This window comes from Camelus bactrianus, chromosome 13 (genome assembly GCF_048773025.1).
Source record: "Camelus bactrianus isolate YW-2024 breed Bactrian camel chromosome 13, ASM4877302v1, whole genome shotgun sequence".
NCBI classification, from domain to species: Eukaryota; Metazoa; Chordata; class Mammalia; order Artiodactyla; family Camelidae; genus Camelus; species Camelus bactrianus.
The window spans coordinates 58,548,935-58,565,152 of NC_133551.1; the positions used below are offsets into that span (position 1 = coordinate 58,548,935).

General features: G+C 44.9%; 1 long non-coding RNA gene across 1 annotated transcript; it reads left to right on the plus strand.

Moving 5' to 3' along the window:
• The first annotated feature begins 5,068 nt into the window (after positions 1-5,068).
• Positions 5,069-14,487, plus strand: LOC123614416 (uncharacterized). The gene is made up of 3 exons (XR_006721766.2): positions 5,069-5,536; positions 7,977-8,036; positions 10,345-14,487. It is a non-coding gene; the product is annotated as an uncharacterized LOC123614416 (long non-coding RNA).
• Positions 14,488-16,218: the final 1,731 nt, after the last annotated feature.

The window sequence follows — 16,218 nt, forward strand, 5'->3', positions numbered from 1 at the left end:
ATGTGCACAAGGGAAGTTATCCGAAGCTTATTCTGTGTTTCTGTCCTGGGGCACTCTGCCTGGGTAAATGGCTAAGAAGGTGAGGGGGTGCAGGGTTCGCAGAGGGCCTGGGGCCCCCGAATATGCAAGCACCACCCTTACAGAGCATCAGGCCGTTCCTGGGTGGAATGGTCAGAATAAGTAAAGCTGATTATTGTCCTGCAGCCCAGAGCCCAGGCAGTGGGAATTTCCAGGAAAGGGAGGAGGGAAGGACCACTGCTTGCAGGGCGAGAGTGGGCGATGCTTGCTTTCCCGGCAGGACTGAGTCATCAAGTCTGACCCTCTGAGTGTCCAGCTGTCTCATCCTTAAGTGGGGCCTTTGAGACACAAGGAAAAACAGACTTGACCCAATATCACTCAGCAAGTTAATAGCAGAGAGGAAAGATGACGTTCCCACTGGTCAGCCCCATAGGGAAAGATGGCCCTATCGGGGATATAAATCTCTCCAGCCTGAATTTCACATGCCATAAAGTCTAGACCTAGGTTGGAGGATACTTTAGGTATATTTTTAAAAATCAGTTTTATTGGGCTGATGTAGATGTAACAAAAATTCAGCAATTTTAACTATACAGTTCGATGAGTTTTGACATATGTACATAGTTTCTAAAGTACCTCCACAATCACAATGTTCACATTTCTATTAACCCCCAAATTCCCTCCTGTCCTTTGGCAGGCAGTACCTTCACATAACCCATCACCTTGGTCAATTGATCCTCTCTCTGTCAGCATGGTTTTTCCTTTTCTAAAATTTTATGAAAATGAAATCATTGAGTATTCAGTCTTTTGTGTCTTTTTAAAAAATTCAGCATAATGACATTAAAATTCATCTATGATGTTGTATATATCAGTTGTGCATATCTTTTTTGGAGTAGTATTCCATTGTATGGATATTCCACATTTTGTTTATCTATTCATCAGTTGATGAACATTCTTTCCCGTTTTTGGGGTATTATGAATAATGGGACTATAAATACTCTCATACAAGTCTTTGTGTGGATATTTCTATTATATTCTCTCGGTAAATATCTTGCAGTGGAATAAGTAGACAATATAGTAAGTGCATATTTAACTTTTTAAGACATTGCCAAACTAATTTCTAAAGCGATACCATTCTGTATTCCCATCAGCAATGTATCAGAATTCCAGAGGTTCAACATCCCTGTCAGCATTTAGTATTGCCAGGCTTCTTAATTTTAGCCATCCTAGTGGGTATATGGTGCTGTTTCATTGTGGTTTTATTTGCATTTCCCCAATAACAATGATGTTGAGTATCTTTTCAAGGGCTTTTTTGCTGTTATATATTTTCTTTCATGAATCAGCTATTTGGATCTTCTACCTATTTTATTATTGTCTTGTTAGTGCACTTTATATATTCTGGATGCATGTGAATTTTAAAATCAGATTGTCCATCTCAGCAAAGTGTCAGTTGAGATTTTGACTGGGATCACATTGCATCTGTAGTTCTATTATGGGATAATTTACATCTTCAAATATTGAGTTTTCAGTTCCATGAACATGGGCTATTCTCCATTTATTTGGGCTTTTTTGAATTTTTGTCAGCAATTTAAAAAATAATTTCACATATTTTGCTAAATCTATCTCTTCATGTTACATTATATAATGGTATATAGTATATATTATGTTTTTAATGCTTTTATAAATGGTTTTTTAAACAATCTTAGCCTTTTAAATAGAATTTTTAGATCGTCCATTTAAGGTCATAATAAATATGTCTGAATTTAAATCCACCATATTGCTATTCATTTTTGTTTATTCCATCTGTCCATTGTTCCCTTATCCTATTTATGCTGCATTTTCTTGAATTAATTGAATTTTTAATAAGTTCATTTTTAATCTCCTTTATTGGTTTATTAGCTATATTACTTTTATTTATTTGTATTTTCACTGGTTGCTCGATCATTTATAATGTACAACTTTAATGTATCAGTCTATCTGCTAATAATACTATACTAGTATAAGAACCACAATTTACTATCCAAGCCTTCTCCTGGAAATTACAAACCTTAAATAATCTCCAGAATTCTAAAACATCTACCATCTACCTGACAGATTCTGCCAGTTCAATTATTATCTAGGTGGGGGAAGAATTCTTGGTGTTTCCTACTCTGCCATCCTCCTGTGACTTACTGACCATTATTTCTCAAAATATTTTTTTCTGTCCCTGTCTCTCCCCCATATCCTCTCTTTCTGGAACTTCAGTTACAGATATGTAAGGTCATCTGACATTATTCCACATGTTACTGATATTTTATTCATTCTTTCATTCTTCAGGATTTTTTCTCTCTGCTTTATTTCAGATAATTTCTTTTGTTATGTCTCCAATTTCACCGACATTTTCTGTTTCAGGATCTAATCTGCTGTTAATCCTATCACCTGTAATTTTTTTTTTTCCTTTCTGAAATTGTATTTTTAAGCTATATATGTTTTATTTGAGTTTTTATAACTTAGCCTGCTTTTACTATCTTTTGCTTTCTTAAACATACAGAGTATATTTACAATAGCTGTTTTAACAGCCTTATTTACTATTTCAGTGTATCTCTCATTTTAGGATTCCTTCCTATTGGTATTTTTGTTTATTTGTTTTGGTTTTTGGTGGTTATAGGTCATATTTTCTTGCTTCTTTGAAGGTCCTGTAATTTTTTGTTAGGCGTTGGACATTGTTACTGTATGTTGTTGGTTGCTAGATTTGTCATATTTTTTTCAATAGTATCAGATTTTCTTCAGGGAAGCAGTTAAATTATTTTGAATCAGATGGATACATTTGAGACTTGTTTTTAAGTTTATTAGGGCAGATACAGAACAGAGTTTATTTTAGGGTTAATTAATACTACTTCTAATCCAATAGCCTTCTGAGGATTCTACCTGATGTTTTATTTATATTGAGGTCTTTCCACTCTAGCAGACAAGAAGAAAAACTACCCATCCCTGTGTGAGCTTCAAGAATTTCTCTGTATTCCCTATTCTGGCAGTTCTTTCCCTGGCTCTGGGTACTTTCCTGTCACACATACCCAGATCATTACTCAGATAGATTCTTGACAGATCCCTCTGCATGTCTTTGGAAGTCCCTCTCTGTGCAGATCCCTCCCTCCCTCCTCTGTGCAGCTTGGGAAAACAGAAAATAGTCTGTTGTCCCAATTATAGCCATGATGGCCCTCTCAAACTCTGGTCTCTTTCTCCTCAGATCATGAAATCTGCCTGGCTCTGTTTGAATTCTCACTCTGTTCTTTGCAGGCTGGAAGCCACCTCCAGGGAGTAAGCCAGGATAGTCATAGGACTCAATTTATTTGTTTCCTTTCTCCCTGTGATCACACTTTTGTGCAGCCAGTTATCTATTGACAGTTGTTTGACATGCTTTGTTCACTTTTTAGCTGCGTAAGGTGGGAGGTTCAGTTCCATTCCTGTTCCTTCATCATGGCTGGAAGCAAAAATCTCACTTATATAATTTTCCTATGGTTTTTATGTATATTTTTATGTCATTATCATTAAGTTCATTTTTTTTCAAAACTGAATCTGACATAGAACCCCCAAATCTACAACTGACAGCCATAGAGCTTCTCAGAGTGAGTGTAAGGGAGCTCTGAGGCTGCCGGCATGCACACTTCCCTCACCCTCACTCTGACACCACTCTCCTGCAACCAAGGTACCTCAAAAGAGGTGTGTCAGTGAACACCTCTGGTTTCCAAGATACACTTAGCCCCTTTTTTAGCCTAATATTCAAGGGCCTTTGCTGCATGTCCCTTCTGACCACCCCCACCTCATCTCCTGTCCCTCCCCTTTACTCTCTTCAACCCCTTCACCGTCACCTGCCCTCCACTTGACGCTCCAGCCCCGCGGAGCTTCTTGCTGTTCCCTTATGCACCTCCGTGCCTTTGCTTATGCTGTTCCTTCTACCTAGACTGCCTACACACACCCTGCGCCCACCTTCAGCCTTTCTGTAATAGGAAAGAATAAATCTGACTCCATATTGGATCTGTTCTTTTGACTTTAACCCTGTGCTCTGTTTCCTGTGCTGAGTCATGTTGATTCTGCACCTTTTTGTAAAAGGTTGTTGCCTATAGCCTGAAATATTCAAGACAGCCCATTTTCAAGGCTCTGACCTTTAAGGGTATAACCCTTTCCCATTCATATAAAGATAAAATTTGCAGAACAGAAAATAACATTTGTGTTGTTGGAGGTTTGCCGGAACATCATGACCTGACCGACCTGACCTACGTGGACACCTGCAAGAACAAAGGATTCCAACACCAAGAAGTTTGTAACAACCAACCACACCCCCTCCCCTTTTTAGCACAAAAGGAGCCTGAATTCTGACTTGGGAGAAGATGGTTCTCCAGGACGTTAGTTTGCCATCTTCTCAGTCTGCCAACTTTCCAAATAAAGTCATTACTCCTTGCCCCAACACCTCATCTCTCGATTTATTGGCCTGTTGTGCAGTGAGCAGAATGCATTTGGACTCCGTAACATTTCCACAATGCTCAGCATCACATCTCACATGGGGCCAGTCTGTGAAGTAAGCACATACCACTAAAATTGGCAGTGTTGGGCAAAATTGCCTGCATTCTTTAAATCACTCTTTATTTCCTTTTTAAAAATCTTACTTTGTTGAACACATATAGCTGAAGTTATGGAAGTATCCTTTGTCTACACTGATTGCTAAGCTCTTCAGTGTCTCATTCAATTATTAAACTATAAAACTATTTGTGGCTTTAACACAAACCTGACACACAGTAGTTTGTCAATAAATATCTTCAGAATAAATGAAGAAAGAGGGACAGGAGTTCAGGAGGGAGGCATCATCTGATCAGACAAAGCAGGCAAGAATAAGCATGACTAGATGGGGAACAGGGTAAAGTACGGAGCGGATTTAAGAGGGAGGGAGATGACAGGCACAGGAGAAACGGCCTAGATTAGCGTCTGAATCTCTGTATTCAGATTCTGACTCTGCCAGTTTTTGTGTGACTTTGGGCAAATCACTTAGGTTCTCCAGGCCTCTGTTTTCCATAAAATAGGGGTCAAAATATCTACTTCACAGGGCTCTTATGGAGTTGAAACAAAGTATGCATTAGGTCCTACAACATGAAATGATTGATATTTGACTATTTTTGACCTATAAACGTTACAGAAGCCGAAGCCCTGTAGTAACAAAGATCCCAGGAGGCCCCACCCCTCCCCAGCCCAGATGGGCCCCTCTAGCCAGGAGGTGCATCTTTGAATATGTAAGGCTTGTGGCTGATCTGCATCGGAAGCAAAAAACGTCTGCTGTCCCTGCTTTCAACTGTCCCCTGCTGGCCTGTTCAGAGCCTGGTGTCCTCTCAGGTGACACCAAAGAGCCTGTGGCCTGGGAAGCTCAGAGATTTGTTAGATGTTGCCACAAGGCAGCTGTGGCTAGCACTGCAGATCAAGACTTCGGGTATTTCAAGTTCTTTATTTTTTCAGACAATCAAAGGCTTTTAACTGACTATTTGCTTCGTACCAGGTGAGTGTGGGAACCGGATTTCTGGAAGGCAGGCCTTGGCAAGGGCCCGGGGGGGGGGGGGGGGGGACATGCGACTCTTTCTCCGTGTCTGGAGCTCCCAGGGCGCCTTTGAGGGGGTGGGGATGGGGAACAGGAGGACAGGTGCCTGGAGGGAGGAGGGGGATGAGGTGTAGCTGCCTAGTGGTTCTGTTTACTCCCACTCGCTGCAGGTTAGCTTTAAATGGGATAAAATCATCCTTTAATCCCCTTTATCTCTGTTCAGTACTTCTAGAAAAGAGCTACTTGACATTTTAGGTGAAAAAATATTAAGAGTGAAAGGCTTATGATATTCAGTGGAAACTGCAGGGTGGAGAAACCGGAGAGTATTTACAGTATGTGCCTCCTTAATGTCTTGAATATGGAACCAGGCGAGGTGAGAGGAGGGTGCTGATGCCAACTCCTGTGGGGATGTGCGGCAGGGTCCCCACGGCATGTTCCTGTTCTGGGGGTAGGCAGGTAGTGGTGGGGGCTTGGCCCTTGTGTCCTCCTCACACCCGCCTCCCCTGACTGGCAGTGAGGCTAGCACGTCCCTCACCTCCCCTCCCTCCCCTCCCTCCCCTCCCCTCCCCTCCCTTACCTTACCTTCCTCACCTCACTTTACCTCCCCTCCCCTCCCTCCGCTCCCTCACCTCCTTCACCTCACTTCACTTTCCTTACCTCACCTCCCTCAACTTAGGAGGCAGCCTTGACTGCCTTTTCAGCCCCTGCTGCCTTTTGGTCCTCTTGCCATCCTTGCCCTGCCTGCAAAACAGGCCCCTTCAAACTGAATAATGCACCCCCTCCTTCCCCTTTATTCCCAGTGGGGCATCAGTCCCCACCAGGCAGAGGGGGGCAGTCACAGGCCAGATGCTGGGCTGAGGCAGCAGGTGCTGAGCAAGGTGAGCAAGGTGCTTTGTACCTGCCGGGGCTGCTCCCCTGGGACAGGGCAGAGGCTGCCTGACCAGCTTCCTGCCTGAGGAGGCGCCCCCATCCCCCCACCCCCCTGAGGCACTGGGGCCCTGGAGAAGTGTCTTCAGCCTGACCCAGAGAGAGGGAGAATGCTTGGGGTCTTGAACCCTCTGATTCAGCAAGAAGCAAGTCGTGCCCATGATGTCGTTGTCATGTACATGGTCCACAGGACATGTGCCAGGCTCTTTAAACACGTGGCATCCTGTGGACCTTGGTCATTCCCCAAGGGGCATTTCCTGGAGGTGGACTTATGAAACCAAGCACTCCAGATGCATGTGCCAGGCTGTCCCACCATGACTCTGTGTGACCGTGGGCCAAGGATGCCATCTCTCTGACAATACGGGGAAACATCTAGGAAAACAGAAACCAGGGTCTCACCATCAGAGAAAGGAGTGAGCAACAGGAGGAAGGGAAAGCTAGAAGCAGCCCTGTTTACAAAACCCAGTTTACGTCTCTGGAAAGTAGAGGTGGCCGTAGCACTCGCCTCCTGGGGTTGCTGTGTCCACACACAAAAACCACTCAATCGTTCATCATTATTACCACTTTATTGTTATTACTATGGCCCCCTGCAGTGTGAACGCACTTCCTGAGTGGCAGAGCCCAAGGCCCCTCTGACTGTGACCTTCCTCTCCTACCACTAGGACCCCATGTAAGCCTCTTCCTCCTGCTTTTGTATCATCACTGAGGTCAGCCCTGGGGCTATGAATTTATGCCACTGCTAATCTTGCCAACGCTTTCAAATGGTTCAGCGAAACATCGTTCGCGGATGCATGAAAGATAAAATTCATGCCTGATTCATGATAAGTTCTGAGTTACTGGGTTCTACTGCTCTTCCCATACCTATTTGCTCATTTAATAATGATACAAGTATTATAAACTATGCTGGGGGTTGCGGATAACTGACATTCATTAATTCATTCATCCAATGAACACTTACTAAGTGCCTACCACAAGCAGGGAACAAATGACCCCAGTGAGGTCAGGGGCGTCCACACTGGGAAACTGAGGGTGAGGTGGGGGCTCATGTCAGGGAGGGCGTGGCCAATGGAGGCTGTGATGGAAGGCTGATTTCAAACAGGGGGAAATGAGGACCAGGTTCTCACTTTTGGAAAAAGGAACTAGAGATATGGAAACAAGAAGACCAGACTCATCCCTGCTTACAAAATTCTGCAGTGCAGAATCAGGGGAAATTACTCAAATAATTGACTTTGTCAAAGAGGCCCCTGGGCTAAAAGTCAGAGACAAGCTGTGGGAAACACTACCTTGCTTGGCCTGTCCGCCATGCCGACTCCGGACTGCTCTCTCCCCTGGCTGCTTCCGGGCCCCATGCAGCCCCTGAGGTGCAGCCTCCCGGTTTCTCACCGAGGGCTCTCCCAGTCCACAGAATTCTCCTCCTGTCCGGCGGGTACCACGGGGCCCTTGCACCTCACCTGGCCTCCTCATGTCTCTCCAGGAAACCCTGAGGCCTCCACCCTGGTGTCCTGAGGACCCTCCTCCTGTTACGGAGTCCAGGGTTGTACTGCTCGCCGTGCAAGTGACTTGTTCCCTTTTGTGGAGTTGTCCAAAGGATTTTTTTTTTTTAATTGAAGTACAGTCAGTTACAGTGTGTCAATTTCTGGTGAACAGCATAATGTTTTAGTGATACATATACATACATATGTTCATTTTCATATTCTTTTTCATTATAGCTTACCATAAGATATCAAATACAGTTCCCTGTGCTATACAGAAGAACCTTGTTGTTCATCTATTTTATATAGAGTAGTTAAAAATCGCAAATATTTTCCAATTTTCAAATGACATAAGCATCTCCCCCTACGTATAGCTGCCTTCCTAGCACTACTTTCTGTGTCATCTATCTTTCCTCTCTTATTTGCAACTCCCTTCTGCCCCCTATGGGGTTCCCGCACACATCCCTGTCTGTTTCTGGTTCCTCCACTGGCCTCCTCACCATGCACCACACCAATGCCGCAAAGTCTGAAAGGAGAGCTTTATCATAAATCTTGGTGTTGGGGAGAGTGAGTGGTCCTTGTTCTTCGAAATTATTTCCCATATGAGCTTTTGAATCAGCCTATAATGTTTCACCTGAAGCTCTGTTGGGATTTTAATAATTATAATTACGTTGCCTTCATAGATTAGCTTGGGGAGTAATTGACATCTTCAGACTATTGGTCCTTCCTATCTATAAGCATGCTCTATCTCTCCCTTTATTCAGCTTTTTCTTTTATGTCTTTCAATAAAGTTCTGTAATTTTCTCCTTAAAGGTCTTGCATGTAATTTACTAGATTTATTTCTTGGTACCTTCCGTCGTTTATTGGAACTTCGGGGTGAGGTGTGACTCCTGCTGGAACTCAGTCACTTACGAACGGCAGGATCCTAGTTAAGTCCCTTAAATGGTGCAATTCTCAGCTTCCTCATAAATAAATATACCTCCATCGTAGAATAGGCGTGTAGAGCAAATGAAACAAAGAATGTGCCGCCCTTAGAACATCGTAAATATCCAATAAATGTTAGCTCGTCCTGGAGTCGGTATATATTTGGAGGTGTATTTGTGAATTTGTGTACTTGTACCTACGTGACTGTGCTTAGAATATGGTCCCCAGGCAGAAACAGATGTGACAGCTGCTGACCTATAAGTAATTGGCAGACAACGCCTTCCTCCCTCCCAAGTAAAGAGCGTTCAAGAAGGCACTTTTAAAACACATGGTAAAACTAGAACATCTATTGAATCCCAAAGCAGGGCTAATTAAATTACACTACAAAATTATTCTAGTTAACTTACCAGAAAATCAACTAAAAAAGAAAATTATTGTAAAGATTTTTTTTCTGTTCAAAATTTAGTATGACTTATTACCGTAATTTTTCTTCTAGACTTTTTCAGAGCAAAAATGCGTAACTAGCTTCATTTCTTTAAAAGTTTTATTTTTATAAAACAGTGCATGTTTTATCAGACACACTCAAACATTAGGGAAAAGTACAAAGAAGTAGAAATTTCTCCCAATTATACCAGTGAAGTAGAACCATGGTTAACATCTTGGTCAATCTCTTTTTTATTTCTCTTGATACCAATAAATGGGCTTCTGGATCTGTGCCCACTTTTTGTTTTTCCTCTACAAGGTATTGTGGGTATATTTCCACTTTAATAGTTGCAAAATTACATCATTTTGTATCATTGCATTATATTCCATTTTATAGATTTGCACTAATTTAACAAATCAATTCCCTCTTTACCGCTCTTTGATCTTATGAAATTAGCCACACTCCGATTAACCACTGCGGCACACCTCTTTTTTTTTTTTGTGAGTTTGTGTGACCGCCTCCATCAATGCATTCCTTGGGAGTGAGATGATCAGGGTAAAATGTGTGCTCATTTTACATTTTGACACGTGCTGCCAAACTGCCTTCCTGTAAAGGTTGAATCAATCAGCACTGCTATCGCTGGTGCGTGAGGTGCCCGTTTTCCAATAAGCTATGTGGGTTTGTCAGCTTTCTTAATCTTCATCTGCTGAGTGGAAAACAAACCGCTCTTCGTATATGCATTTCTTTCATCAGTAGAGAAGTTAGACATCTTTTCATCTGTTTATTGGCTATTTGAATCTTCCTTTATGGATTGCCTCTCTGGGTAGTGAGCACGTTCATCTGGTTGTTTTATAAGCTCTTTGTGTCTTAACATTGTGTATAACATTGGGTAACCTCCCCTTGACTTTGGGCTTGGCCGTGGCACTTGCTTTGGTCAAGAGGATGTTAACAGATGTGATGCAGGCAGAGGTTTTAAAAGTGTGTGCCTGGCCTTGACCTCTTGTGTTCCCGTTGACCCCAAGAAAAGATGATGTCCTGTCTGACCCGCTGGTTGCAGAGGAATGAGAGACTCATGGAGCCAACCTGGACCAAACCCACAGCCTGGAGCCAAGCCTAGCCCAGCCCAACCAAGATCGGCAGAGCCATAGCTGTCAAGCCACAGACATGGGTAAAAATAAATGATTATTGTTTTAAGCCACTGAGTTTGGGTTGGTTTGTCGTGCAGCAGTATTATCGGATGGATGACTGACATATCCTGTCATTCTCTTGCTGTGTGATCTTGTACCTGTCACGTTCTTCTTTGGGTTTCAGTTTCGTTAAAGGTGGCACGAAAGAGTTGATCACTGAGTGATTTCTCAGCTCTCTTCCAATACTAAGACTCTGGATTGCAAAACAGGGTTTGGGGGTGAGAGGGGAGGAGAGTGTTCTAGAATAAAATCCCAATGCACTGGTGCAAAGAAGGCTATGCAGGAAAGGCGATGTGAGGGGACAGGTTTATCTCACTGGAGCAGGTGGTCTGAGCAGGCAGGTAGGGGTGGCTTGGCTGTCGGGGGCTGATGCAGGAATGTTTGGGTCTGGGCTGCCGGAGCTGCACCTGTCCGTCCTCCACTGCTTCTGAACCTCTGATGGATTAGCTTCTGACCCACCGTGCTGCTGAAACTGACTTCTCAATTATGACTCTCATCAACAAATCCTCACTTTGGCCCACAGACTCCCAGAACGTGATGCCTCCTTCCAACCCTCTTTCCTAGCTTCTGTGACTCCTGGTCTTCGGGCCCTCGCATCTCCATCTGCCCACTTGGTTTCTGTCTTCTTCCCTGAGTCTACTCTGAAGGTGCCCCTCAAGCTTCCTTCCTCAGCTTCTTCTTCTCAGCCTAGTAATGAGTGGAATTCAGGGATCTGGACCCCAAGTGAGGAACCTGGGTACATAGGTCAGGGTTCCAGGCAAAGCAGGCACAGGGCATGAGAAACAAGATCTTAATACTGCTGAAAAGCAAGTGACAGCTTGGCATGAACACTAAGGACCCAGCGCTGGACTGAAGGAACTATTATGTGTTATAGCTCCACATCTACTCGCAGCTCCAGCGTGATCATTCCTACCTCATATATTCTGTACTCATGGCTGCAATAGATGGTCTGAGCAGGGGTGGCCAAAACCCTCAGGCCACCTTAAAGCAGAGGCGGGCAGTCTCCATCTCTCCTCTGTTCAGCACAGGATGGTCCTCAAATGCTCTTTTTTCAGTAGACTTATTCTTTCCTTTCCCTCTGGCATGAGTCCCCTCTCACTGCTGGCCTCTCCCACTGTCCTGTGAATTCTTAGTACATCCTGGACTGCAGCCTATGGGGTGATGGATGCTCCACTATTCATCTTGCAAGTAACCTTTGCCTTGGATTGTGATTTTGCTTAAAGAGTGTTCTTGCTGCTCTTCTAAGTCCCACCTGCCTGGGTTTGGAAATCATCCCTAGACAAGTCTTTGCACAGTCTTGTCCTCTCCAGACCCCTTGTAAAGAATCCTCATGATAAGACACCCAGGATTTATCATCGCTGGTACTTTCCTTACAGATGTGATGGAGTCAGCATGTTCAAGGAGAAGGAGAATGAACTTGGAAGCAGACACACCTGGTTTTTGAGTTCTGGCTCTGTTATTTGCTGGTCACGAACAACTCATTCCCAACTCACTGATGACACACATGCACACACAACAATGCCCAGTGTCTAACACGTGACTCAGTGAATCATAGCCTACCCTCCAGAGGAACTTTTTTTAAGCATTTATTTTGTTTCTCTTGTTTTCATCACATCATCTGCTTTCTTGCCTGTAGCTGGCACAAAGGTAGCTGGGACTCTGAACTCCTGTAACAAAGCAGGTGCCCAGGAAATGTAGCCAGTTGTAGTGTAACATAATGGGGTTCTTTGAAGAATGTGTGAGTGTGTGTTCTGTTCTTCGCGACATTAGGCATGTACCAGACTTCCTTTCTCTGTCCCCCATGTCCCTCACCCTCATTGTATCTGTTATTATGACTTTGCTCTCTTCCACTTTGACTTGAGTGATTTCTTGAAGCTGATTCTCCATTTCCCTGATAGAATCTCCAGTTATGATCTATCATCTTTGTGGTTGGTTTTTACATGACATTCATTTCTGCAATGTTTTCATTTGTTTCATGTCGCTCCTAAGAGGTAGACCAGATCATTTTTCTTCTCTTATTGTACAACTTCCATGGATAATTTTTCTTTGAATCTCATTCTTCTTTTCAGTTGTGTTTTGTACTTTGTCATCCTGTCCCCTGGATCTTGGGTAATTCCTCTTAGGAGGCAAGTTCTTCCATCTTTTACTCAGGTTCTTGTTTCCTCTTGTTTGTAGGAAGGTACTTCCAGTGCATGGGTCTTGTGTTTCTCCTTGCTGGTCATTCCTCACCTTGAATGAGGTAGTTATTTGGTGGTGGGTGGGGGGTGCAGGTGGGGCAGTGAACTGGGTAGTCCTTAAATTCTATTTGGGTTCATGATCTCAGACATCTTCAGAGCAAAGATATTATATCCTTTGCCCTGGGAGAGCTATCTCCCTCCATTTTCAGGGTCAGCAGTTTGGTGTACTCTTGGCAAAGCTCGTTAGGTCTCTGTAAGCTGTGGCCCAGGTATCTCTGCCTCTTCCTCCTTCAGGCCTCTTTCCCTTGGGCTGTCATAGTCAGGGGGCTGGGGGTGGAGAATCTCAGTGGCTTGACAGCTTGGTGCCTCCTCAGGTCATCACCCCTGCCATGCTGAGTTAGAGAACCCAGTCCCTTGTGGCCTGCCCATAAACTCATCTGTCCTCTCTCCAATCATCAGGTCACTGTGCACCTTAGATTTCACCTCTCCAGCCCAGTAAACAAGTCCATCCTGACCACAGATTGGATCAAAAGCCTTACAGTTCTCCCTGACTCCTCATCCCCTACACCCAGACTACCAGCCAACTCTGTTGGGTCCTCTCTCAGCCAACAACAGATTGCGAGTCTGACCGCCCTCACCATCTGTGCTGGGCCACCATCATTTCTCACCTGCATCATTACAATATCCTCCCACCTGTGCTTCCCCCTTCCCCTTGTGCTCCTCTGGACCCAGGAGGCAGACTGGGCCCACGAAACTGTGAGGTCCACGTGCTGCTGTGTCTCTTCATTGCACTCAGCATAAAATCCAAAGTTCTTCAGTGGCCAGTGAGGCCCTCCTGGTCTGCATGCCCCACTTACCTCTGAAACCATCCTCCACTGCTGTCCGTTTGTTTGCTCTGCCCCTGCCCTGTTGTTCCATTTGCCTGGAATGTACTTCCCCGTATCTGCCTGGCCAGCTTCCTCACCTCCTTCAGGTCTTCATCCAATGTCACTGTCAGTTTGCACTGTATTAGCTCGCTAAGACTGCAGATCAGTACCATAGACAAGGTGGCCTAAACAACAGAAACATACTGTCTCACAGTTCCAGAGGCCAGACATCCAAGGTCAAGGTGTTGACAGGGTTGGTTCCTTCTGAGGGCTGTGAGGGAGATGACTGCCTCGCTCTCTTTCCTGGTGGTTTTCTGGCAATATTTGGTGTTCTTTGGACTGTAGACCCATCACCCTCATCTCTACCTACATCTTCACATATTATTGTCTGTGTGTGTCTGTATCAAAATTTCCCCTTTGTATAAGGACACCAGTCACATTGGATTAAGGACCATTCTAATGACCTCATCTTAACTTAATTACCTATGTAAGGACTCATCTTTTAAAAAGGTCACATTCTGAGTACTGAGGGTTAGGACTTCAACATGAATGTGAACTTTGCGGGGGGACACAATTTAACCCGTAACAGTCACATTCTCAATGAGGCATAGACATTGGGAAATTTCCTCCCAATTTAAAACTGCAAGACTGCCCCCGCCCCCTGCATCCTCAACCCTCCAACCCTGGGTTCTACTTATATCACGGAAGATGGGAGTTTTTCCCTCCAAGATTTCATTCCTTTTTTTTTTTTTTTTTTGCCTTTTTCAGTGAGTTTCCATCTTAACTGAGACTAAAACAAATGTTACCCATGGTGCTCAGGACCTTGTTCCCCACTGAGAGCCCCTTCCATCTCTGATCCTGTGCCAGCTCCATCCCTGTGCTCCATGCCCGGTCCAGGTGGCTGGGCTTCAGGTACCAGGCGGCCCAGGCTGAGGGGCCCAGTGGGGAAAACAGTGGCTCCGAAACTGGCAGAGACCACGCATGGGCTATGATGACTCAAGCTCGGCCCCAGTGCAGTGACCCTGTCCTCCCCTCAGTCAAGTTCACGGAGCTCTTTTCCCTCCTTAATGTAACAGATTGGCCTAATGAAAATGTCTTTGCTCTCTGGCTCTGGAGTGAGAGGTGGAGGCTCTTCACAGCCAGCGAAACCATTTCCAAATCCTCTGGACTTCACCTGTCAGTCTGCAGCTGGCAGAGTGACGACAGACTGCTGGGCGTTACCATTGAGACCCCTGGTCCCTGTGCACCGGCGGCACCTTCCCTCCCTCGTGGGCAGAGTGAGGTCTCTTCCCCCTCCCCCTACCCCCCCTTCCAGTCCCCAGTGAACCCATCAGGAGACCAACCTGTGCTCATCTGCTCAGCACCTCATCACATGTCCCGGGTCAGAATGATGTCCTTGTTGGCCCCTCCATCTGTTCTCGCTGTGGTGGGGGGTGAGGCTCCAGGTCTGGGCGCGGGGCTGTGGTGGTGGGGAAAAGCGATCCGCCTAGGCCTCAGTCCCCAGAGAACATGGGGAGAAAGAGAGAAATCAGGCAACAGATCTGATCTGGCCCGTCCTTGAGGCCTCTCTTCCCCTTCCCCAGGTCAACACATCCCAAACAATCTCAGAACCTTTCTGGCTCCACCACTGCTTCCTCGGAGCCTACACTCAGCCCAACAACAGGTTCCCCCCTCTCCCCCCCGCCACCCCAACAGTCTGCTATTCTCCGCTCAGCAGCCCCACTGGTTAGACCATTTCCCTCCTCCTCGAGGACCCTCCAGACAAAGGCAGATTTACCAGAGGCTAAAGAAACTTAAACTTCAGGGACCCTTACTCTCCAAACCTCTCCCAAGACCCTGGTTGGGCCCTAAGTGATGTGGTTAATACATTGTCAGTTCTGAGATTAATCAGGATTAATTAAACTGCAAGGAAAACTTGCTAAGCCCTGAAATCTTACTGCTCAGATATCAAAGGAAATTGACAGGAGCTTTCCCAAATTTGACAACAGTCCTGAACATTTGCAGGACATGATCCTTGATGGATTGTGAAAGGGAAAAAAACCTTCAACCTTATCGATGTAGAAAATTGTGATGATCAGACTCTGTGGCAGGAAAATCTGATTGAATTTTCTATTCTCTCCACGGAAGTTGCTATTACAAAATCATTGTCTTAGGAAGATGTGAACAGCGAGAAGGCAGCCCAAGCGATTCAGGGGAGACAGAAAGCTGTAAGCGAGTGTCAGGATGCTAGGTAATAGAGTGAGATTTTCCTCAATTCTCTGATGTTTCTTGGTAGTTGCTTGCTTTTTGAAGTCTACAATTTACTGGAATTTTTTTCTCATTCTAAATAAATATTAAATTGCCTATCTAATTTTGACTCTGAACTCTGTGTCTTTTTCTTAAAGAGAATGCCCCAAATGGTATAATTTTCAGAACCATGACAACTGGATCTGCTACTTTCCAGGTCTTCCTACTGCACTTGAAATAAAGCAACCTCCCCCACAGCGGAGTCTGTAAGTCCTCACCCATCCGCCTTGCCCTCTGACCCTCACAGCCACCCCTCCCCTCCCAATGCTGATATTGCATTTGCTGTATCTCCTGCCTGGAACCTCTTCCCTGAATTTCCCTCTGTGGTCATTCAAGGCTTAGTGCAAGGCCACCTCCTCTGAGAAGGCCTCCAGGATAAT